We start from the raw sequence: 26,362 nt of genomic DNA on the forward strand, positions 1-26,362 counted from the left end.
TTCGACCGACAATCGTTCCGAAATTTCCTACAATGCATGTATGATTAATTTAATCATATTTCTTTGTAAACTTTTCCCTACTAGATAAACTATCTGAATTCGTAAATATTACATTATCATTATTAATCGCAATTATAGTTAAACAGTTGCTATGTTTAAGCAAAGAATTATGTTCTATCGATTTATAGTAATTAAATATAATTTTGCAATTAAATACAAAGAAAGTGTGACTATAAAAGTTCAAGATTGTTTAGTGTATAAATAATATATTCATATGTATAATTTTATAATTGAATAGCTGAGATTTTATCTCTTTCGTGGCCTCAAGCGATATTCATGTCCAATTAATATAATTAACTTGTTTTATAACTTGTTATATATTCTTGATTCTTTGATCAAACTCGTACAAAATAAAATCAATTACTTTTTTTTATAATAAAACATAACATACGTATATATAAATGCATGACAGACGTGTATGTCAAACGACGTCATGTACACATTAGCTTAACAAAAATTGTCTAATCTGCAATACGTGCTTCGTTCTCATTGCAGAATGTGAGTCATGAGATAACATTATAGTCACGAAGAAACGTAAACGGCTTTTCTTAAAAGAAAAAGGAATCTGTTACTTATTTTTATACGTTTTAAAAAAGAAATTTACATATTTATTTATATATGAAAAAATAAAATTAATGAGAAACATCAAATTAAATTATTTTGATTTAAGAATATTTACAAGAATAAAATCATTATATAAATCAGAATTATATAAATTCAGAAGATCGTCATGTTAAAATATAAAGCGTTAAACTTAATTGATTGATAAAGATACAAAATTATTTGCCAGCAAAATACAGAGATAAATAAGATAAAAAGTTGCTTACGTAGATGTAGTGAATGTTAACAAATAGATGAATTAATTGGCATTCTCATAATAGTTAGATGTAAGATGTCAGGCGTTTTTGCGAATACTCAGGAAGAGAGAAATCGAGATGAGAGAGTATATAATCGATGACTCGGCATGTTCGTTCTATTCCGTATGAATCATTTTGGTCCTAATGTAACATTTATGAAGGCCGATGAACGATACATTGATGTTACGATCTCTGATGCAAATTCCGTTAGACGAAGCATATTATAGAGAACGTACTAAGAGATGAGTATTAATAGTATGGGTATTAAGAGGAGATACACTTTAACTATGTCTCTTCAATGAATGCAAAATAACATATAATTAGAAAGCTATCTAATCTAGGACCAGCTATCTAATCTAAGCTGAAACAAATTAAACTGTTCTGATGAATCAACCTGTATTAATGTAAATATATGGTGGGGTAAATATTCTGGTTTTTTACTTACTTACTTAAATGTACTTTATTACAAATACAATTTAAAATGAGATGTAGATATTAGATCATTAAAAAATAAAGCAATCTCCTCTCTCTTTCTTTCTCTCTCTTTCTCTCTGTCTCCTCTCTCTATATATAATTGAAACTATTTTCTCCAAAAATATTTAAATCAAGTTTTCTTTTATTTACTTCAGAAATGAACAAAAATTTCAAAATGTACAATCGTACTTTTTATTGATTAAAAAAGCATTTTTAAAATAAATTAACTTTAATTCTCTTTTAGAAACTGATTCTTCTAATATAATTATATTTGATCACACAGTAATTAGTGAATTGTCTTTCTCTCACTCGTTCTGTACATCGGATATGTATCGATTTCCTCGGAAACTGGCGGACCAGCTAATCTACCGCATTCTGGTATCTATCAATTATCAATTATACACCGGCTACGCCAATTTTTGCTATCACACCGTACCGTGCTCGATCGAAATTGCGATCGCACAAAGTGCTCGTTCCGCGAGGAAAGGTCGTCGGTTCGAGCGTGGTTGTGTTCTGAAACGTGCAGGGATCTCATGTGTTGACTAAACCGCATAGATTGCGATTTACTACATGTGCTCATGGGAACGACTTTGGCAAGGTATCTCGAACACATTTAACATCAAGGAAATGTCAAAATTGATTCCGAAGTAAAATATGAAAAATGAATCACAAAGTCAAAAAGAATTAGATATATAATTGCATAAAACTAGGAGAGAATAGTTAAGTTTTTTTGTAACTTTCCATGTCTTAAATTAGAGAGAGAAATTATAATTAGATCAGGGATTTTAATAATTAGAAAAATATTCTGAATACTTTTTATTGCTGCAATTATACATTGCATTCACGTACAGATAACACATATAAATTTAATGCAAGTTGATCGCGATACAAAACGATGTACACTGCTGTCGGCAGTTTATTCGAAACATTTATTCCGTTGTTAACGTTGGCTTTTACATCGAACTGCACTTGCGGTTTCTTGGCATAGAAAATAACAACCCAGTTATTTCGAAAAATGAACGAATGGATTGCGATGCAAGCTGTCGCGATGCCGTTGTGTTCGATGATCGGATACCATCATTGTAATTACACCGATTGGACAGCAGCCGTTGGCCGGTTCCTACTGCAATCATTCGGTCTTTTCGAGTTACCTGACAGTGACGTAACGTAATGATGTAATGTTAGTTGCATCGAACTTTAAAGAAACTAGTTGGAAAGGCACGATGATGATTAATATCCTATAATGATGTTAGAAATTAGTCTCTTACGAAACTGACATTTAAATGCAACTAACTCATACCATGATGATCCGAAAAAACTTATAAGAAAGTAATATTTTTAAAAAGACTATTTTATATGTAGCTGATTATTATAGGAGCTTAGATTTAATCTCCTTCGAATCGCAAAACATAACTGTGGAGTTACATACAAAATTAGATATCGTTTATGCAAATATCATTATACATCTCAAATCTATTATAACTCATGTTTTTTACTTATAATTTCTTTGATCAATTTGAAATTAATTTTTTTTTAGAACCACCTCCACTATAGTAATTCTTAAACAGATAATCACTAATGAAAAATAATTTTATTAAAACGAAACGGAATTGCGAAGAAGTAGTAAAATCTTATTATGTTTTTAATTTTTAAGTAAACGTAAATTATATAAAATTTTGTATTATATAATATAGATTTAACAATATCGAATATCGAATAAATAACATCGAAAAAAAACGTCTCTTAAAGAATATCAATGTCTTATTAAACTTAAGATAACAAAGAGAGGGAAAGAGGGGGAGCGACAGTTTTTTGGCTTTGTATAATTAATCGGGTACTGAAGGTATAAATCAATTCATTTAATACTATTCATTCTCAGCATGTATTGTGATTGTCACGTTAGGAAGTACGACAAAAGATACGTTTATAAAGGGAGCCTTAATGGCATGCCCACGCGAGTAGACCGAAAATGACGGGTGTCGGGAATCGTCGAAGCATTGCCGCGCCCAAAAATTTCGCCTCTTCGCGACGGCGCGTTGGTTCCGCACGCACTAATGACGATGGTTATTAAGAGACGCAGGTTGGTATGCGTCATTAAGGCACGCATGTGTACGCTCTCGCGAAAAAAATGCGTAACGGAAAGGAAGAAGAGAAAGAAGCGAATGAAAGAAAAAAGGAAACAAAGAGAAAAGGAAGAGGAAAGGAAGAGAAAATATTTGTCTTGATAAGTATGTAAAGAAAATATGCAGCAAAGCAGTAACATACGGAAAAGGATAACGTGAACAAATAGCACAAGTCAATGAATAAGCAGCGAACCAGTTTGCATTATAAAAGGGAAATTAGGGAAAGGCTGATAGGAACCGATGCTGTAATTAGTGCGCTTGTATTAAAAAAAAAATTGTGTTTGATTGATGGGGGTTTCATCTTTGAGTCATTACAAACACGTTTTGACTACTTTCTAGCCGGTTACTTTCAGTTGTACTGTTAGGTATTGAAAGAGCTAAGTCCTTATAACTGGTAACCTAAACCCTTGAGTTAAAAATAATAAAAGTAAACATTTTATTATTTTTAACTTCCATGTCTGTCAAAATATAAATCAATTTATTTCTATGGTCAGTTCCAAAGTAAACAATGTCCATATTGATGTATACACCTGATAATAAAATAAATAAATAAAATAAATATTAAATTTGAAACAAATTTAATATAGCTTCTTGTATTAAATTGTTTCATTTCATAAATTGTTCTAGTTAAATTGATGATATATTGAATAAGAACAATTATGACGACCTAGAGATATAATTAAACATTACACAAATTAGTATAATTTCACATTATGAATTTATAGTATACAAAAATTAGAATGTCATCATGCGTTAATTACATGCAAAGCAATTACATACAAAGCAGGAATTTTGATTAAATATGTTTAATAAAATATGTGATACCGCTAAAAAAAGAATGCAATGTATTAATATTTAACGATTACATAAAAAGATAGAAATAAAAAGAGAAAGGCGAGGAAGAGGAGCAGTAGGAATATAAGTTGTTGGAGGAGAAGGAAGAGAGGAAGAAGGACGAAGGGCGCATGGGAGGAGAAACGGTCATTATCGACAATGACTGGCAGCGAGGTCATCGTCGCCGATGAATTTAACGTTCCTTTGTGAACGCGGTCCTTACATTGTACGTCGCCGATGTGTACAAACCTGCCGAAATCATTAACGCATGCTTCTTCGCGTAACTTACTGCCTCCTACTGCTCCGTCCTTCGCGCCCTTTGCACCTCCGCGACTTCCGCCATTGTAAAACGCGTGTAATCGCGTCGCGCTGGACATCGACGATCACACGATGATGATTGTGCTGTTGAGTCAGCGGCACGTATACACCGTTGTGTCGTTGTCGAGTCGCTATTTGAGTAATTTGTAGGTAGCGCGCACGGATTACCGCTACGAGGATTGATCTTTAGGCTGCTGCGGTGCCGTTGTTGAGTGACAGAACGATAGATTTATTTCTTTACGGATTATTTGTGCAAAGAGCACAAGTCAAGATATCTTTTTCTGAGGACAACCTAAATATTTATAATACCTGTGGTAGTCGAATATATCACTTTTATAATAAACTAACTCTTAAGATTCTTTTACTTATTTTGTATCGTTTATTTATGTGTACCTATTGTTAAATTATTTTAAATTTGGCAAAGATAGATCAGGCCAAAGACTATTACAATTTATTATAGACCTGTTTTGCAATGTTTTCTGAATGGAAAAGTCATTCATTAAGTCTATTTCAGCATGAAGTCACACATCCTTTCTCTTCAAGAATGACACAATTAAAAAAAAAATCAAGTTTCCTATAAAAAAAAAAAGAAAAACTAGAATTTTTCCGAAAACAGAAAATATTATTGGATAATCAATAATAATCAGAAAGAAAATATTTTTAATAAATGTCATTACTATCATTTTCGTTTCGCTCTTAAAAAATCACTCTTTTTATGAGTTGCATCGATATTAATTTTGATAATTTTTTAATCACCATTTTTTAGGTCTAATAATTTTGACGATTTTTTATAAAAATAAATTAGTTTACTTTTGATAGGATAATGTTTATCTAACTCATTTATAGTAATAACTGAAAATTATGTTTTTTAAGTTATGCCATTTTTGAAGTAAAGAGAACGACATATGGAATAACTGTGTGTGTATTAATTATCATAATTCTGCTTATATCTTTGACTATCACGTTATCTTTGACTTTTACATTAAATCTTTCGTATTTTTATCATTTTATAACTACAAGAAACTTGCTGGCAAAAAATTGTAAAATATTTAGCATCTTTTCACGTAAGTTCACCAATATGGCGTCATCCACTGTTCTTTACAACGAAGAGCGACGATAGGGAGATCGGGTGGTGCGATTATCCAAGGGTAAAACTGATCACGTACGCCCAGACGGCTCGTACAATGGCCAACTTCATCCAACTTAAGGGCTATTAGAGCCAACCCCTTGCACCCTGTTCGCGTCCCTTCAGGATCCGTCGACGGCCACGTCGGCTCGAAGAGATAACCAGACGGAAGTCCCTCGTCGTCTTCCAATAAAGTTACACGATTCCGGAGTACGTGAGCGGTCATCGACTGTATCCATCGACGCGGATTGCATTATGACCCGATTACTATATCGAGCACGACGCCCGCGTTGTTACATATTAGGAACTATAATTGCAAACTGTATGCTATAATACTATTAATAAATTATGATGTTTATGTGTCGCTATCGCATTTAATTTACCAATCACATTTCTTCGACTTTTGCATATTTCAATGAATATAATATTCTTCATTATCTTTATTTTGTATTTCAGTCATCATCGATAATTAATTTTTACAGAGCTTTAGTTTCTTTGATGTTATAAAATCAGAAACGAACATTCTTCTATATTTGCGTATCTTTATAGGTATACCTACATCAGTTTGGAATATATATTTTGATTTTTACATGCGTCTGGATATGTTAATTTAAGATTATATTCTAGATATCATAAATATTGCTACTTTCATAAATTATCTAATATGATTAGAAACTACATTCTTTAGAAAATAGAATTTTTAAAAATTTATATTTTACAAAATTACGTTTTATCGAAATATTTATATTCCTTTTAGATAAAAATCTTTGAGTCTGGCTTTTTAAAAATTTATGAAATTTAAAAAAAAATTGAGAATTTCAATCCACGATTCATAAAAATCGAATACTTTCCATATCCTTGGAATTTCTGATATCTACTGTGATAGGACCGCCTATGGAACTATAAATCATTGCATTTCAACATTCTTTAGTTCCCGAATCGCTGTTGGATTTTATCTCGCAGTCTTCGGAATTCCAGATCTTTGAATTTATCCTCTCCTCTTATTGATCGGTTTGATTATACGGTTCCTTAGCACGCTAGCGAGCGATACATCCGTTATCCAGTTGCAGATTACATTATGATCCGATTACGATACCGTACGCGATACATATATGTGCGGAGTTACATCCCAGAGATTGCGGCGACGTCGCACCGTGATAATTTCTAGATACTACGTGGTATAGTCTTAATCGTCCGAGAAAATTGCAAGCGATATTGACAAACCGTGTGATCAATCCTGTGTTTGCTCGATAATTATAGTAATTAGTTTCATCTCGCAAATATTTTCAAAAGATACAACGAAAGATTAAAAGTTTTTTTTAATTTATATTTTACAAAATTATATTTTCATGGATATGTTTTAGAATTTTTTAAAGTTAAAATCTAGAGTGTGGCGAGCTTTAAGAGTTTGAAAAACACAATTTTAAATTCACTTCTTATTTTATTCATCGATTAAGTATTATTTTTAGGTAAACAAATTAAATAAACCCATCAAAATGAATTTCATATAGTATTATTTGTCCATTCATTAAAAGATCCATTAAAAGATTCCATTAAAAGATCACTTAGAATGATGAGACTGGATTCTTGTTTTGCGCCTTTCAATTCTTGGAAGGAATTTATCTCCCGCTGACGCTTTCGCTTGGAAGGGCCCGAAATTTGTATGTCAGGCTTTCGGGTATAAGACACGGGTTATACATAAATACGCATGTAAGTCCGCCTTGTTTCGAACAAGGTGAGAGGGACGGGAATACAGTAGACGCAGTGGCGAGAGACAGGATCTATGGTTTTCCCGTGGAACTCGTAGCAGCATCGTGGATTATGCTCGCGGTAGAAGAGGAGAAGCTAAGAGTGGCGACAAGATTAATTGGCATTCTCTTTCGCCCGTCGAATCGTTACCCGCGCTCGTAAACATTGATTTTGTGCTAGCCATAGATACATCGTGTTTAAGAAAATGTCACCACTTTTATCTAGTTATAAAAATCAATTAGAAGCAAAAAATCCATAAACAATTATATTCTCAAAATATTAATTATATTGTACGAATATAAGACCAATGTATCATTATAAATACAAATTTTTAGGCACTTATACATAAAAATGATTAAAGAATAATTTTGCTGACATATCTAAAAATTTAACCATAATAGATCTGAAAATAATATTGTTGGATCATCAAAATAATTATGGAGAAAACTCAAACATGATAAGCAATGCTGTATAAAATTTTGGTAACAACTGACATGAGCATTCTACATAATTATTTTAATAGTTCAAAAAATTATTTTCAGATATGTAGATAAATTTTTAAATACTTTAGCAAAATCGTTCTTTCTATAAGTATTTTTTTTGTATTTTTTTCAAAAAAGATGAAATATACAGAATTATTAGTCTTACTTTTAAATTTTTATTTTTGTACTTAATCTCACTAATATTATTATTCTTACTAATAAAATCTTATAGATATATAATACCTTTTATTATTATAATTGTATTCGTTTGGATCTTTTTGTTAATTATTATATGTAATTTTCGGACTCGTTCTATAATACACAATAAATGTTGATACGTGTATTTTTGGTGCAAAAAAAGATGCGTACAAATGATCGTGATGAAACGAGAGCAGTTGGGCGGATTTAAAAACCCAGGTGTGCCGGAATAATTTAATTCCGCGCAGTAAGTTAATTCGTCGCGATTAAATGTTTTACCTCGGCAAATATAGCGTATAAAATGGTAAAATCGTCGAACTGGAATTCATTACGCTCTGTGCAAAAATAAACCGACGCCGCGCCGCGCCAGTTAAAACGCCGAGGAATGTTTGTCGAAATAATATGTCTGGGAAATTAACGGTCTCATCGGCCCTTTCGTAATTCTGAAATGCAGGGCGCTACGCGATGGCGCGATTCGACATTGCGGCAATGTGCAGCACTTGTGGCAGATGCACGACGCATGCAAGCAAATTCGCGGTGATGCAGGTCGCAAAATATCGTCGATCTGCTTAGCGCGCTAAACGGCGAGGTGCACGCAAGCCGATTATGCAATTATCTACGCAATACATCGATGTTACGATCAATATGCAATTAGTTGCGCTATATTGTTGAACTCCACGATTAGGAGTTCAACAACCGTTCGAATCGTCAGACATTTGAATCATCATTATAGCGATCAGAACTTATCAGAAATGTTCGAGCGAGTTAAAAGATTGGCCATAAAGTACGATAAACATCTATTTTTTACAGTATACAAACATTCGTAAATTAGTAATCCGAGAATGTCTTTTTGAAAAAGGGTGAAAGTGCTTAAAAGAGGAAAAAATATACATAAATTAACGTTTCTCATAATAAAAGTATGTTCAATGAAGTTGACAACAATTGACTTCAATAATTCTTGAATTGTTTTTAGGATATTTTCTGAAAAACTGCGAGATTCGTGATGAAAAAAACACGAAAATAGATTCAGTAATCATAGTAAGTAATCTCATTGCAGGCAAAATTAATAATCGTTTTGAAATATCGAACTTCGCCGTGGAAACGTAGCCTTGCGAAAAGACGTATTTAGTAGAAGACGCGTTCAAGCGTGGAAATCTATGCAACATCGACGTTTCTTCGGTATTTCTCCGCGTACAATCCTTAACGCGCAACTCGGGGAGAACATGAGCGTAAAATTTACTCGTCGGATCTAGTACGGCGCGTATCGCGCCAATCTCACTAGTCCGATGCTAAGATATACCTTCGTGCGTCTTCGTACTCAGACATTGGCAGACGTTGCTACAATAACGATAACGATAACCGGGATAACAAGAGGAACAACATCTACGGAGACTGGCTCAATAAATACGACGTGCAATGAGCTTGAGTTGTTTCCTCGTCGATGACAACGAAGAATACGAGTGAAACGTGCAAGTTGACCCTTTGTTGACATCTATCTTTTCGATCGCTTTTTGAGACACTGAGTGGGCTCACACCCAGAACAATGTTTAAACAACTGATATTCTTATTTAAAAAATCCAATCAATATGAAAAAAATTATAGGTCAATTTCAAGGTCTGAATAGAATACATTCAAATAGTTTTTCATTGAAATTTCATTATATTTTTGTGAAAAAAAATTCTTGAGTTTAATGAATAGAGAAAAAACGAGTAATGTCTTTGAAAAATTGTAACTTTTAAAAAATTCAATATTAAAAGTTAAAAATTTATAGAATATATTGTTGTTCAGATATGATACTTAAAAAAAAAATTAATTTGTAAGTTGGTTTTGGATAAAGGGTATTTATTTTGCATATTATAATGTAGACTATTTGGCAATTGAAAAAACAGATTGTTTCATAAACATATTTTTGTTCTACAAAATAAAAGAAAATTGAGTTTCAGAAAGTTAAAATAATTTTGTGGGTGGTTCACACTCAATATGTGAACGAAGGGTTAAGTAAGCAATAGAGCGTCGATAAATAATCTACATATAATTTTTATGTATGCTATTGTAGTAAATGCAATTTTTGCAAGTTCTTTAACTCATTGTTAGGAATAGTGACCATTTTTTTTTTAGTGTAAACGATTACTTAGAATATTTTTTATTCCAATTAAAAATTATTAATACTAATAATATATTATATATTATTAATTGTTTTTTTGTACTATTCGAGAATAGTACAATACGAATATGAATTTATTCATAATTTTCTGAAGAAATAACTAAAAACGAAACAAATATTATACAAAAGAAATAAGTACATTTAGTAGCTCATTACATAGCAATTCTAAAAAATAAAGATATTAATTAATAAAACGTTTTTATTGCGAGTTTTTGATGGAGTCGCATATTTAAAGAATCGTAAAAAATAATCAGATATTTAAAAAAGTTAAAAGAAAATATGTTAAACAATATCCATTTTACATTTTTCACATATTTTCGCTGCTGGGAAAACAAATATAAAAACATTCCAGATAATTATTTCCAGGTTAAGAAGCGAGCACTGATCTCCAATTGAATAAAGTCGCTGATAATAATCCGCACCGTTATTGTTGTAAATATAAATAAATATATCAACTTCTATTATCTTCGGTTTTTATTTCTATCTTAAGTAAATCCAACACTATTTTTACACAATTAAAAATCAATTACATAAACGCGACAAAAAGGGATTGATTATTTATAAATCATTTTAAATTCACGTTTCTATTTTTAAAATTTTACTTGATTAAGGTTTGTTATAATTTGTGTTTCTTACTTCAAAATATGACACTATTTCAACGCTAATACAATGGCCTTCTATCTTGTAAAGATTAACATATTTTAATAACACAGAAGTAAATTTTTAACATAAAATTTTTGTTATTTTAATGATTTAAGATCTACATATTAATTCAAATCATAAATCTTTTCCCCTCACGAGTAAGTAACCAATACACCATGTACAAACATTAAGTTTGTTGTTTTCGAATTCAATTACATTATTTGCAAAATTCACGTGTAACAATTCCAGTCATGTGTATAATTACTTCTTAGCGAAGAAAAGTGTGGAACTATAGCGAGTATTGTCTGTGGAGACTCAGAAGGAAATCCGATTTATCGAGGGTTTCGGTTTCTCGAACATCAACAACTTCGGTCGGAAATTCGCAGGCACATTTCTCGAGGGTGTTCGTCGCGCGCGAGCCGTCCATCCGTGCAATAATCGCGGATCTTACGCGTACGCCTTCGAAACGCGTTTGCAGTCGTGCGAAACGGCTCGGTTGCGCGCATCCAAGCGCAAACAATAATTAGCTTAATTAATCCGGTCGGTCTAGCACGGCAACTGATAATTCGGTACAATGTTAAAGCGACATTAGTCGATACACGACCCTGACGGGTCGAGACTGTTCTCCATCCTGGGATCTTGCTGTCCCTAATATCCTGGCGGCGCCTGGAAGTCGTCCAATTAAACGCAGCTTCTGTGCGATGCCATCCCATAACTGCGTCTAGGTTCGCTCTCTGCTTGCTAGGAAAATGGATATTTCTAACTTTCGAGCAAGACGCGCGCTGTGTGTACGCTAATGCGCTTGTAAGCTTAGTTCCGGTTTGTTCGAGAGACAGAGAGAGAGAGAGAGAGAGAGAGAGAGAGAGAGAGAGAGAGAGAGAGAGAGAGAGAGGGGGGGGGGAGAAAGAGATAGTGACATCGCAGATTATACGCGCGTTAAGACAGAAACCAGGGGTAACGGAAATTAATTGAACGCGCAAGGAAATTTTGATATCGCGAAATACGCCTGACATCCTGAAATCTGTTGATGCATTTTTTTATTCTCTCATTCGTTCATCTTTTAGTTATAAATTAGATGTAATAGCTTTAAAATGTAATAGCTGATAAATCTCGGCTTGCAACATTCATCTGGAAATATTCAGTTATATATTAATGTTTGGATTTTCTGTTATTTTTTTCATTTACTCGTAAACGTTTCTTTCTGAACATATTTATATAAAATATCTTTTATGTATCAATATAGAATTGTGCTTTTATTATTTTTTTATGTATTAATTTAGTCTATATTATACGTATTTACGTATTATTTTCATTTCACTTATATTTCTTTATTTTGAATATTTATATTACATTTATCACACCACACACAATATCTTTTTTGCATGAATTCTGTTTAATAAATGTCTTTTTATTGAAAATTAGTTCAGTATGTAATAATCCGCGCCTCTTTGCAATTTTCGATACAAATTCCAAATTATTTACCATCATGTACCAATCAACTTATTCCGAATAACGTGAGGCCTTTAATTTCACGCACTTAATTACTTACTCCTTAATTAAACTCAAAACACTCGCTGGTTAAAATTCGCAAATCATTGTGTGAGCGCCATCGCTAGTTTGCACATTTTTTCAAATATAGTATATCGGATAATCAATATCATTATTTGTGTTTGTTTATCATGGTTAAAAGCACGTGTGTTTCACAACAAGGTATAAATCATTTCCGACATCTTTCGGTTGCATAACTAGGACGAACAAATAAATGTTTTCCTCTTAAAATCTTCCTTCTGTTCAAAGATATCGTTAAGTGCCGAAGCGTGGGAATAACGTCGAACTAATCTTAAGATGGAAAGCATGAATCCGGAAAATTGCATTACTCACGACACTGAATAAAAATACATCTCAGTCTTTTTACGATCTTGCCTCGACTGTAATTTAAAAAAAAATTATACATAATTGCATTATCAGTGCTTCGTTACAAGATAAAATTGCAGATAAATGTGCAACTTGAGAAAAATTATAGCATGTTTGATATTTAAGAGAGAATCGGAAAGTTAATCTTTCGATGCGAAATGAATGATATTTCAATAACGTCTTTCTAGCAACAGTCCTGTTTTGAAGTCCTATTTGCAATTGCAAAAGTCGATGTACGTATAATTATGATATTTAAAACATACAGCACTTGCAATTCGTTGATTTGAAAAAAGGCCGCTAATAATTATAATATTTCTATGTATTAAATATAATATTAATTATAAGATTTGTCAAAGTTAAATCATTCCTTGAAGTGAAAATTTGTCATTGCGTGAAGTTTCGTTCAGCTACCGATTTCGCTCTACAGCATTAGAGATCCGATTTGATCCCCGCGTCGTAAGTACGCGAACCGAAAGGATATATCCCTCTGGGAAACAAGTATTCAATTACAATAATAACGTCGATTTACAAAAGAGTCGACTTCAAAGGCTTTACTTGGCGACGCGCGTCGCCGTTACTCACGGCAACGGAAAGAAAGAGCAAAAAGATGGAAGTGAGTCAGCAAAGAGAGAGAACGAAGAGAGAAAAGAGAGAGAGAGAGAAAGAGAGAAAGAGAGACAAAGAAAGACATAGATAGAATAAACGTGGATCGTATGAGCGAGAACAAGTAAAGATCGCGGTACGAGAAGAGCTTGAAAGATTCTCTTTTAAGGCAAATTTACACGATTCACTCTGGATGATCATCCCGAATGAATCTTTCAATGTGAAAGAAAAGCGAATTGTGAAAATGGTGTTTCCACAGAAAACGGGTAAAGTCATCCCGCGTTTCACTTCTTTATATGTTCATATCTAAATGATTTTTAGTGATCATACAAAGTGGAACGAGTAAATTATATTCTGGAATGGTTATAGATATAAAATACGCAAAATGCCTTAATAATTTTCTATGATTTTTAATTCTGGACTGTAGTTTGATTTATCATTATTATAATTTACCGTAATCTCTTAACCTTGCTGGTCTATCCGAATCTGTTTGAATCAAAATGTAAGTCATTCTCTTACTAATATTTTATTTAAAAACTTTTTTCTCTGGTATACGATGACTTTTTTATTTATTATAAAGTAAGACTTTTTTTCTAAAATTTTTAATTTTTAATTTGTTAGGACTTTTTAACCATATCGACTCAAACATATGATCGTATCATACATTTGTATCATTCAATTTAAAGGTGTCTTATAAAAATCAATAGACATCAATATTTATTGTTAAAACATATGTAATAGAATGTACGTATATAAAAAAATTATATTGTTTAAATTAATGTCATAATCAATATATATAAGTGTACAACAAGGACGATTACGTATCTCGGTTGTATCAATTGTGAAACTAGGCAATTATCGAACAGAACATAAAAATGATTTATTTCTGATGATACATCTAAATAAAAAGTTCCCCAGCGCATTCAATTTGGATAATCATCAGGAATGAAATCGTGTAAACTCGTCTTCGGAGTCGATAAGTCAGTAAGAGAAATGATAGAGAAAAAAGAAAAAAGATAATTTGGAGAAAGGGAAGTGAGACCCTGTCGAAGTAAGAGAGAAAGGGTGGGGGACAAAGGGGGGACCGATGTGTGTCCGTTTTGTTGGCTGCGTCGATGCCTCCGGGATTATATACGACGTCCAACGATAATACGTTTCTCAGATCACTATCAGGCTACTATTGTCGGCCATTAAAAATACCTCCTCAACATTTATATTCGACAAATAAATCTCGAGCCGATGGAATGTGGCCCCGCTGTCCTCTCCCGGTTCATCGATGGGTCCCACGTTGTTGTCGCTGATACCCAGGTCGTTCGCGGCCGGAAACAAATGGACGCGTTACGTCAACCACCTGACCGGAAATTAATTTTATTACACGATTGGCCACGCAAATCACAGAAGGCATCCTCGTACAATGCGTTTGCCACAGTTTTTCATCGTAGATTGCTTTCAGCAGATTCATTTGGCGATTACAGGATGTTATTAACGATAGCTTATAATGATATGATAGTATTGAACCTCGTTGTAGCAACTCTTATTAATGATGCCGCATATCGATGATAACACTGAGCCCATTTGTACTCAGTGTACTATGCAATTTGTTTCAAATGTAATCTACCATTTGCAACTAACGATTATTAATCATATAATGAAGAGACTTTAAAATATGTGTATGTTTTAAAACATAATAAAAATGGATATATTGTATACATTCATTTATTTACCGTTCATGACTTTTCCAATGCTCATGCAAATATAGTTAAACATCAAATTAAAAACCAGAATAAACGTCAAACATTGAAAATATTGAAAATAATATTTTATTTCAGTTTTAATAATATGGTATTTTATCTTTCTTATTTTTCTTTATAATGTATTTTAGACAATTATAAATATAATTAAGAGAAGTGTGTTTTAATATCTAAAGTGTAGAGGTTAGCAACAGAATGCTAGTAATTTTAATCATATATGACGTATTTAATTCTTCTATTGTTAGAGCTTAAAGTATCATGCTGAGATGTACTCGTATATATGTGGTAAATTTTATTTCTTTTCCTGATTTTGTAAAATATCTTTATCTCGAATACTTTATCAGACCCTCGGATTATTGCTAGCGGTGCAGAGTGATGTCCATTACCAAGCTTTGCGTCAATCGAGATGCCAGAAGAGAGAGGAAAAGAGAGAGAGAGAGAAAGAGAGAAGAAAGGGTAGAGGGAAGAAAGTAGCCACGTTTTCTCACGTTAATAATGCCCCGCCGTTGCTTGCAGCAATCATAACTGTATCCTCGCGAGCAGGATATGCGTGGTGCTTCGCGCGGCCGCGGCTTCATCAATAATCTACCAACCTTATGGAACCCGGCACGCAGACAGTGTAATGCCGGTCTAAGTAGCTGCGCAAGTATGTGTGGCGGTTCTCTCGCGGCTTTGGCGGTATAAACGCCGTGCGTCGGATGGAGAAACGGTACGGTGGCCCGGCAGCATCGCGAAAATAGAAAATTCACTCGTGTAGATTCTACAAGGATTCTGCAGCGGTGTTTCCAACCAGATCTTGAGTCACGTGCGTTTCTCGAGCGCGTTGCTTTCCTCTCGCAAGAATAAATTTTGCTAAACAGCCTAGGTGAAGATAGGATATAGAGAAAGCATTGCGTATTATACTTCTCCGTTTTTTCATTTTTTTACTGCTAGGTTATCTAAAAGATACGACAATTTTGCAATAGTAGATATTTCTTACAATAAACGCGATGTACAATTGTAAACTGTTAATAAAGATCCATAATGCGAATTACGAGAGAATTCAGAAATTCGAAGTTTTTGTGATTAAAAATAATACTTTACTTCATAAGAGAGTATGAAATAGGAAATGTGAAATATTGTATTTCACATAATAATAATAATAATAATTATTATTATTATTATTAAAAGAGAGAGAGAACTATAATAATGTATATTATTACATTTCTCTCTTATTATATTTAACATTAGAGTCAAGTAATTATATCACATTTTTATGAGATTAACACAAAGAAAATGAACGTTTTACGGATGGAACACATAAAATGGATTTCCGCGATACAACCACGTACGAAATAATTAAGTTTATCCTCTTCAAGCACTTACTTTCTTGCTACAATTGAGGTGAGATAAGGGAGGCAGCTTTCGAAGAAAGGTAGAAAAAAGGGGTGGAAAGGTGTAGAATGTGTGGAATGATGTAGAATGTGCATCTGTAGGGTCTAGACAGAAGATAAACGAAGTGCTAAAAAGACCCATTACGAAAAGGGCGAGTCCAGCTTTACTACCCTTCCACGCACTTTTTTCTCGTCTCAAAGGTGAAGTAAGAATAGAAATGGCCTGTCGGCGAGGTCAGTCGATGGGTCGTCGCGACGACCGCAGCTGCGATCTACGACGAGCGTTGAGGAGATGTGCGATAAAAAAGATGGCCTACTTCGTAAGACCTCTTCGCAGCCGCCTGACGCCGTGAAATCCGATCTCCAATCGAACCCGCGGCGTTACGAGATCAGACGGTAGGCGTGTTCGACAGGGGAGAGAAACGCTGGCGAGAGGAAGCTCGATTTGCTTCCTTTAATTCAGTGGTTCCCAAACTTCTCAGCCCCATACCTTCTTTGGATGCTTAGAAGTTTTGACATTCCCATTAGCCTTTGATAAAGATTTAACATAAAATTACGAATTGAAACGGTTAAGAATTTAAGAATTATCTCTTATGTGTTCATGGGACGCTCATGTGCGTATACGTATTTTTATTGCAATTTTATAAATGTGTTCATAGGTGATAGAAAGCTAGAATTCTCCCCACTTGATATAAATACTAAAGAGACACTTGTTATTTTATATTATTTATTTTATATTATTTTATGTAATTATTTCATCGAATTTAAGTAATGTTGTATATTTATTAAGCTAATTTAAGTAAGCTATATATAGTATTTCCGTTCAATTTAGATATCGTTTTGTAGAAATAAGTTGTTTTTTTTTTTGCTACAACAACAATACGACTCTGGAAACGAAGTTTTCCAGAAAATGAATTTGAATGTGTTTTGAATTAAAATTTTGGAATTAATTTTAAAATGCGTTGTTAACATAATAATTGATTGTAGAAGAATAAAAATATGTTCTCTTAAAATGTTTTTCTTTTTTTTTTCCTTTTTTTGTCTTCATTCTTTTTCTGCAATCAAAATGACACTTTTAAAGTTATGTCATTGTTGTAGCAAATAAATAATATATATTCAATATAAAAATTATTCCGACAATTTGTAATTCAAAACGATATTTTTGTGGTTATTTTTCTGCTTGTTCCGAAATACAGAAAAGTGTAAATACAGTTTTTCTTTCGTAACACCTGCTTGCACCTTTATATGTATTTCGACCAGATCATGAGGGAGGAACGACCGAATTTGATCCGGCAAGTTAAATGATTTTACACACCTGTCGGCGCACGACGAGTCTTGTCTTACGGGCGTGAAAAGTCGGTTTTTTTCTCGATGATGATGTCCGATGCTCCCGCTTGCCGACCATTATCATTTTACATAGAAAAAATTGTATCCAAGTCCCGAAGGGGCTTCCGACGTAATCGGATACGTTGGAACGTTGAAGGAACATGTAAACAGGAAACTCCATGTAGAAAAAGAAACAGATGCATCTTTATTATTATTATATCAAACAATTTTTTTATTAATTAATTTTATCGAATTGTTTAATAAAATTAAATAATCCATATTTTCTTGATAAAAATTTAACGCTCGATTAAATTTTTAATCGTCACTTTTATGAATCACAGTTAGACATATGTCAGACATAATCGCCATTAAATATCCGCATCATCAACTTTTTATTGGTTTTCTCGAAAATTTTCGGATTCGTCTCAGAGTTTTTCGGGGCGAGGGATAACATGAAGAATTCATGACAGGTTTTTGAGCAACGTTATCGGCGAGTCTGATGTCTCGATCGTTGCTAAGATCTTGGGACAGATCGGCTTCCTCCGAATAATCGGACCGCATTCCTTCGCCAATGTTGCTTGCTCGTGAGATAGGTAATGCGAAACAAACACGATTATGCCAATTTCGTGCGCATACCGTGCAGAATCAAATTCCACAAATCGGGAAAGGAATGAAATCCGACTGAGAATCTGACGTAAAATAATGCTCAGAAATGTCGACAAGAAATAAGTATCTTTATTGACACTTGCTGTATACTGAACTTCTTTAATGCTTGAAATTATATTTATCCTCTAATGTAACTGTATAACTTGAGAGCAGTATATTACATACTTTTCCTTTACATTAATTTCGAAATTTGCAGTACTAAAAAATAATTTTGAAAAAAAAACGTAAAACAATTTTCAAAAATTAAAAGAAAACTGGACAACATAATAGAAATATGCACTTAAATGTCTGGTAATAGTTGTATTTCTCGCGAGCAGTGAAACAGATCAAACTAAATAAAAAAATCCTGTTATTTTGCAATTTTTGTAATAATTGATGAAGAACAATGAATTAAAAATTGCTTTGATTTTTATTACAAGATCAAATAATTGATTATAAATTTAGAAGAATATAATCAAGAGTATTATGCAACATCTGGGAATCGTTCTATATAACAATGAAAATTATTCGATTGAGGCTTATTGAGAAAATTTGTCGACTTTTTGAGTCGTATTGTATGTATATACTTATTTTCTCCCTTCGCTTTTCTCATTGGTTTCATTTCACCGTGTACAACTTCCATTATATTCCATTATATTCAGGAAAAGCACGGCATCCATTCCCGTCTCGCAATGACCGACACTTAATGGCAGGCAATTGTCACTTATTAGCGGCGCAGCATCACGGTGGGGTTCTCCGTGTTACGAAGGATTTCGATTGGCTCTTCTCACATCGGGGCTCTAACGCCACATCGTCCTACCGCGGCGCACAAGCATGTCGCCTGAGGCTCCTCGGTGTTGCCTTTGTTCGTCCTATAATGAATTCACCAAGTTTTGTCGAGGGTGGTAGTTTCCTGCTGGCACCCTCAAAATTGAGATCGTTGCGTCGCGGCCGAGGTGGTAAGGAGGGAGGTGGACGTGCAGGGCGAGGGGGCAATTTATGAACCGACGCTTCCTTTATGAGGGGGCGGCTTCGGGCTGCGACTGAATTTTAACCGTCGCTTTGTAGATACGGGATTAACACTTACTCGTCGCGTTTCTGCGAAACGAGACCGTGAACTTTTTGCAAAAACTGTCGTTGCGATAACACTTTTTTAGGCAAACTAACATTAAAATATACATAGCACTTTTTCTAGCATTTCTTTCGATAATTTTTGTTACACGATCATATAATTAATATTTCATAATTTACGTGACAAATTAAAACTTTCAAAATGCGTTTTGTCCAAAACTTATAATTTTTAGAAAACAAGAAAGAAAATACACTTTACAGAAAGTAACAATCATCAGGAGGTTAAAAAATTACTAAAAAATTGCTAAAAGTATTAAACAAACGCATCTTGTTTGTCTCTAATTAAAGAATATAATGCGGTTCGAATATCTGTAAATAATTTAATACTGTACTATGCCATCCATCTTTTACAAAAAAAATTGAATAAAACATATTTTGAAGATTCTTCTCCTCAATTTTGTTTAAATAATAGTGATGACAGCAAGTTTCGAACAAAATTTCTGTTATTTTTTTATATCTCAAATTTGTACTTTCGATCTGCCGTGATGAGCATAACACATATTAAAAATTATATTTAATAAAAAGAAATAATCTTATTTTTGATCAAAGCGGATCTTAGTGGTTCAATATTTCGGTGTAAATTTTGTATGGATACGAATATAAAATTCGATGTATATAATATTATAAAACACAAAATGGGGGGGGGGGAAGATATATAATATACAAAATAGGATCATTTTTCTTGATTTATTTTCCTCGGTCTAATTATAATCGTTTATATTTAATAATTCAAATAGAGATAGTTGTAGAGTTGTTTATCCTATTGAATTAGTGCTCAAAGACACATGCTTTTGATCCTCAGTTACTAGAGGGATATAATGACGGTTATTGGGCATATCCGTGTAGACATTGTTGATATATAGATGATCAAGATGGTCAAGAGGGCTAATGGGAACAATGGGTACTCGCTAGATGTACCCGCAAATAATCACAGTGATTATTGATGTAACAATGACACATACTTAGTGAACAGACACGTGATTGAAAATAATTTGAGTATAATAATATTTCCCATGGAAATATATTAACAAAATGTGCCGATATCTGTCAGAATTTAATTAGAATGTTATTACTGTTGAACGATGCAGTATTGCATCGATTCTGTCGATACGTAAATTATACGTACAAGAAAATAAGGCTATTCTTAATTAATGTAACATAAATTTTTCATACTTTTAATGACAAAGTATTTATAATTTACACTTTTATATATAAGTAATCTAATTTTTAACTTAAAAAAAGGGAATAAGCATAAATTTAATCTTAAAATGATATGTAGTATACAATTGTATGTGTGTGTCCTTTTATATAAAATATAATAACACAAAATAATAGCGCATGATTAAAAATTGCTTAAAAATTGAAATCACTTACCAAGCCTTCTATTATAATACTAGCTACCAAACTGATGAATAAAAACAGAGTTTTTAAAAGTTTGCCCTAGCAAGCTAGCTAGTTTAACAGCTTTTAGCAGATTGAACTTCCTAATGACTACTGAAGGCATAGCTAAGCGCTCAATGATCTTGCTCACTTGTACGTAAAATTTACGTATCAATAGTATTCTAGAATTAAAGCTTCTGCTTTCTTATGGTAAGTAATACTTACTCTTGTAAGTACAAGCTACAGTCGAATATTCGGCGAACGTGCGCTCTGTGTCTGGGACTTTACCTGAACTGCAGTTCGGTGCAACGAACTCTGGCACTGCACGAATAGCGCGAGAGCACCTTTCTTATCCGAGAGCGGATGCCATGCACGCGTATGCGTGTGTCCCCTCGTTCCTTCTTCTCCTTCTTTTTCTTTCTCTTCTTCTTTTTCTTTTCTTTTCGCGGGAAGAAGAGCCGGTGCGGGCTGTAAATCAATCGCCGCGAGACGGTGGAGCGAACGCGCGGAAATCGCACGGTGGGCTGGGCTTAATGGCGGTTCGGCTCGCGTGTTAAACACCAGTTATCTTGCCGATCGGTGAGTTTTACGTTTGCCCTTAGCCCAACTGGTCGCGTGCTGGCTGGTGGATTCAGATCTTCATTGGTGGACCCTAAGCTTCTGCAGAACGGGCGGAGCTTGGGCTTCGATATCTCGATACGCCAGGCCGGCCGCCGTGCGTAAACCACGGTTGTTCTCCCTTACTTTCGCAATTTTTTGTGCCGTACATCATCATCGATCAGGGAGAAGTCGTCTTGTCGATCCTGAGTGGACCAGGTCGATCGCTATTACTCTCATGATTTTATTATCAAACGAAATGCATAGAAATTATTTCTAAACATTTAAGATCAAAGTGGATGTAGGATTTGATTTGATTTTTAATAACACATATCAATTATTACATATGGTAACAATATAAACTGTTATAGAGAATAATTTAATTTTTTTTTAATATTCAGAAATTTAAATAAACATTTTTCATAAACATCTAATAATTTTAACACAATTGTAAAAAAATATCCCCATATGTATATAAGTATTGTATCATTTATTCACTCGATGGCGCAATATCCCACAGTCGGAACAAGGCTTATCTCTTATGACATTTTCATAACAATGGATTTTTTCCGAAATTAGATTGTTAGCCAACCCTCAGTTTGGGGGAAAGTATATGTGTCTTATATAAGAGATAACAATCAATCAATAAAGTAATCGAGTGAGAGTAATCAATATAGATCGATTTTAAATAAGCAATACAGCTTATTTAAAATCGATTTATTCAAATCTTTTTATTTTTCTTTTCGTAATCGAGACAACCAGGTATTTTCTCGCGATAAAAAAAAAATTAGATTCCCATTTAGAAGCTATTTAAGTCTACATGTAAGGGATCAAAACAGTCGAATCTCCGAATTTTATTAAAACGAATCAGGTAAGCGTGATAAGACAGTTTGTGGAAGTGACTAGTTTTTCTCATAATTGTAGATGATGCGTTTACGTTTGTTTCGCTAGTCTCTCTGCGATCTTGCTTAATATACACAGTATCCCTCGTAATTTTCTGATTAGGGTATTAAGGAATCAAGGAAACAAGTGCAGACCGTTCACCTGATGTTCTCCATGATGTCTCCGTTTCGCTGGCTCATCGCCCTTATCGGAAGTCGTCGTCTTGTACTTACAGATAAAGGTCCATAAAAGGTCTTGAATGATGAGAAACCTGAACAAATCCTTAATTAGTCTGTTAATTAAACTAAAGTCAAAAGTGATTTCAAGATCGATAAACATCGTTGGCGGAAAGTGAAATAGTTTTGGCGTCCAGAAGATATTGATTGAAGTTAAAGCGTTGAGAATATTACTTAAGAGTAGAATCTTTTTTTTTATCTTTATTATCTATCGAATGTGATAATATTCGGTATTTTGTTTAAATCATACATAATCTAATTCATATTTCTTTTCTCTAATAATTTACTTTAGCTCTGCAATATTAGATTGTAACTAATACGGTAGAGATATTCTACGCATTGCGAATTTATTATTTATTATCTGTTTATATTTAAAATTAAATTAATTTTGTGCCGAGTTATTTTTTAGACAAATTATATCATTTTGATATATACTTATATATCAAAAATTTTTCAGAAACTCTAATTTCTATTTCTAAACGATTAACATCGTGCTAACATTACAAATGTCCTAATTTCGTACACCGGATCAGCAAGATTCACACGTTGGATTTAAATCAAATTGATCATTGCACACTGTGCAAATTTTAAAGTAAATCACAAATCGTTCTCTGTGAGCGTAACAAAGCATGTTTATGGTAGTCCACGTTGTTAGCGTCTACGTGCACTTCAGTTAACAAACAACAAGTGTGCAACAACTGTGTCAGCAGTGTACTTAATCTAGCGGTCTATCGGTCGTCGTAACGAGTTAGTTACGCTTCTGCTAACAGAGTAGTTAGAGTTACACAGCTTGTAGCCGATAATAACGTGGTCAGCTGATCAATGAATGCAATCGAAATATGCTGGACATTACATAAACTAAGTGCTCACGATGAGAAAGTAATGAGAAAGGAAATGAATCAGTTTTGATTCATTTATCTTAGCATTTGATATTCTCTAGTAATATTGTCTATGAGCCAATTTTAATTAATCCTAGTTATATACATTGGGGTCCCAGAAACTCCAGTGTAATTTGCTAAATGAGATTTTTTTCGTGTTTCTAAACTTTTCTTTTTCTTTGAATCTATATATCTCGAAGCTCCTTAATTCTATTGACTGTTAGTCATTATGGACTTGTTTCTTAATCAATTCTCCATCGAGTAAAAAACAATTAATTAAAATATATCCATTTTTACAGAAGTTACGGTAACAATATGGATGGCGTCCCAGGGACTCGAGCGTCTATATCAAGAGTTGAAAAAAGAGTATGTATAGATAAGTTATGAAATAAGATCTTTAATTTTTGAAAGATATTTTAAGTTCGTCTTATTTTAATTCGTATTTTAATAGAACTTATTTCAATAAGCATACTCTTTAATCTCATATATAAAACTACGATATTTTTATATTTCGTCAAAATATTACATTTCATGGAGACATAAAAATAAATTGTAGACGGTTTTAAAAATATAACGTTGATGCAGCGCAATGCTTATAAAATTGAATAAGAAAGCAAAAAAAAATATAAGTGAAAAGAAAATTACAAGAGGAGAAATTACAAGAACAATGTGAAATCTTTCTAATTATTTTAGTAGCATATCATGCAACCTACTCGCGCAAAATTGAGTTGCACGTTGACCGAATTGATTATACACGTGTGTATGTATACGTATGCATATATATGTATATATGTATGAAGAAAAATGCGTTTCCGAAACTAAAGGAAAAGAGGAATGAGTAATGGCGGGCAATTGCATTGCTTTCGATTTCCGTGAAAACGAAATGCATGTCCAAATACTGGAGTAGCACGTTGGTTTTGCACCCGCAATGCGGAGGCGGCCGAAAATTGCTTTTTGATGAGTCCTTCATTTTCGATATAACCCAGCAGTACAGAGGAAAAAAATATTTCAGATACGTCGCATTTCAACGACATCGCGATACAACACTGCAGCGCATTTCTGCGATTATTCTCCTCTCATGTCCTCTTCTAATTTGTTCGAACATTGTATATTTTCGTTTACTGTCGTTAGTGAGCAAACATTCATTAAAAAATGTACGGGGTGCAAACATTTGTTTATTCCTTTATTTATATACTCGGCAAGCGTAAATAGCATTTGTAAAAGCACCAAGTGTGCTTTTTTGTACCTAGAAGTGTATGTCGATATGACATTAAGAGTCATTTTGTTTTTTTCTGGCTTAAATAAATTTTGAGCACCCTGTAACCATGAAATTTTCGAGCGGACTTTTTACACGTCCTTTTGGATGAAACGGGTAATTGTAATTTGTGCGATTTCACACGTTGCTCGCAGCTATTTTGATACTTAAAGATTTAATTTAATTGTGAAAAAATTTATTATAGAATATAGGCCTTTATTCGTTTTGAATTATTATATTTATGTAAAATAATAATTTAGAAATATCGAAACCATTTTGCAAGAGCTATACGCAGTTTATACTTTAGCTTAGCAAAGTAGAATTTATCATTTATATAATTTGTCATCAATATTATATTATATAAAATAAAAAAAAACCTTATTCTTTTTTTAAACTTTAAAAATTTTCTTGAGATAAATACTTCTTGTTAAGATAAATACTTCATTTGTTTTGTATGTAGGGGGGAGGGAGAGTCTCATAACTACATTTCCTCTTAAGAACGTATTCTTGAGATAATTTGAAACAAAAATCCTAATACAAAAATATCAAGGCTATAATAGTCTTCGAATTATAATTCTTTTTCTTCAAGTGCCATGTACGCTATCTCAGCGCGTAGGCGCTTCCCTCTCATATATCTATACACGCACTCCTCATACAAAATATAAGGAGGCTTACAGTTTAAACGCCGATTCCGAACGGCAATTTTTGGTAGGAAGATTTCCTGGGCAAATATACTACTTAATTTATTTAAGTATATATATATATATTTTTTTTTTAAACAGTAAGGAGATTGTCTTTTTTTTCCATCAAATATATTATAATTTTCTATAAATTCTACAAATTAATGATTCTATACAGGGTGCTCTGTATGGCTCTATACAAGGATTTTTTTGTAATAATTAATTTTTCATTAAAAACATTTTATTTAAAGAAATTGTCCGGATTTTGATGTATCCTGTATATTCGAAACAAGGCAGCCGTGTGCAAGGTAATCCGGTATTTGCCAGAAAAAACAGATGCGTGGCACCTTGTAGATAGTTGATCTGTTCATGTACCAATGTGCATGTGCGCAGATCTTGATTGGTGAGTTGCCAATACATGCACGTACATATTTCTTTTTCTTCCAACACGAGAAAAAAGTTGGACTCGCGGCTCGCGACTGGATTTACGGGATACTGACCGATTCGTGGACAGCGAGAACATCGCGATTGAGTTGTTTATTAAGCTAAGTTAATAATGATAAACGCACGTCGAAACGTATTTATTTACTGTCAACTTAATACTTATTTTTCGCTTTATCATATATTTTCACTTTATCAGATATCACTTTATCATATAGTTTCACTTTATCAGATAAAAATGAC

General features: G+C 33.2%; 1 long non-coding RNA gene across 1 annotated transcript; it reads right to left on the reverse strand.

Moving 5' to 3' along the window:
- Positions 1–10,127: 10,127 nt before the first annotated feature.
- LOC147909877 (uncharacterized) lies at positions 10,128–24,029 on the reverse strand. Its single transcript, XR_015545045.1, has 2 exons — positions 22,792–24,029; positions 10,128–21,953 (listed from the first exon to the last, which is right to left on the reverse strand). It is a non-coding gene; the product is annotated as an uncharacterized LOC147909877 (long non-coding RNA).
- Positions 24,030–26,362: the final 2,333 nt, after the last annotated feature.

Source organism: Acromyrmex echinatior, chromosome 4 (genome assembly GCF_024713525.1).
Source record: "Acromyrmex echinatior isolate Ae372 chromosome 4, ASM2471352v2, whole genome shotgun sequence".
In the NCBI taxonomy this organism is placed as follows: domain Eukaryota; kingdom Metazoa; phylum Arthropoda; class Insecta; order Hymenoptera; family Formicidae; genus Acromyrmex; species Acromyrmex echinatior.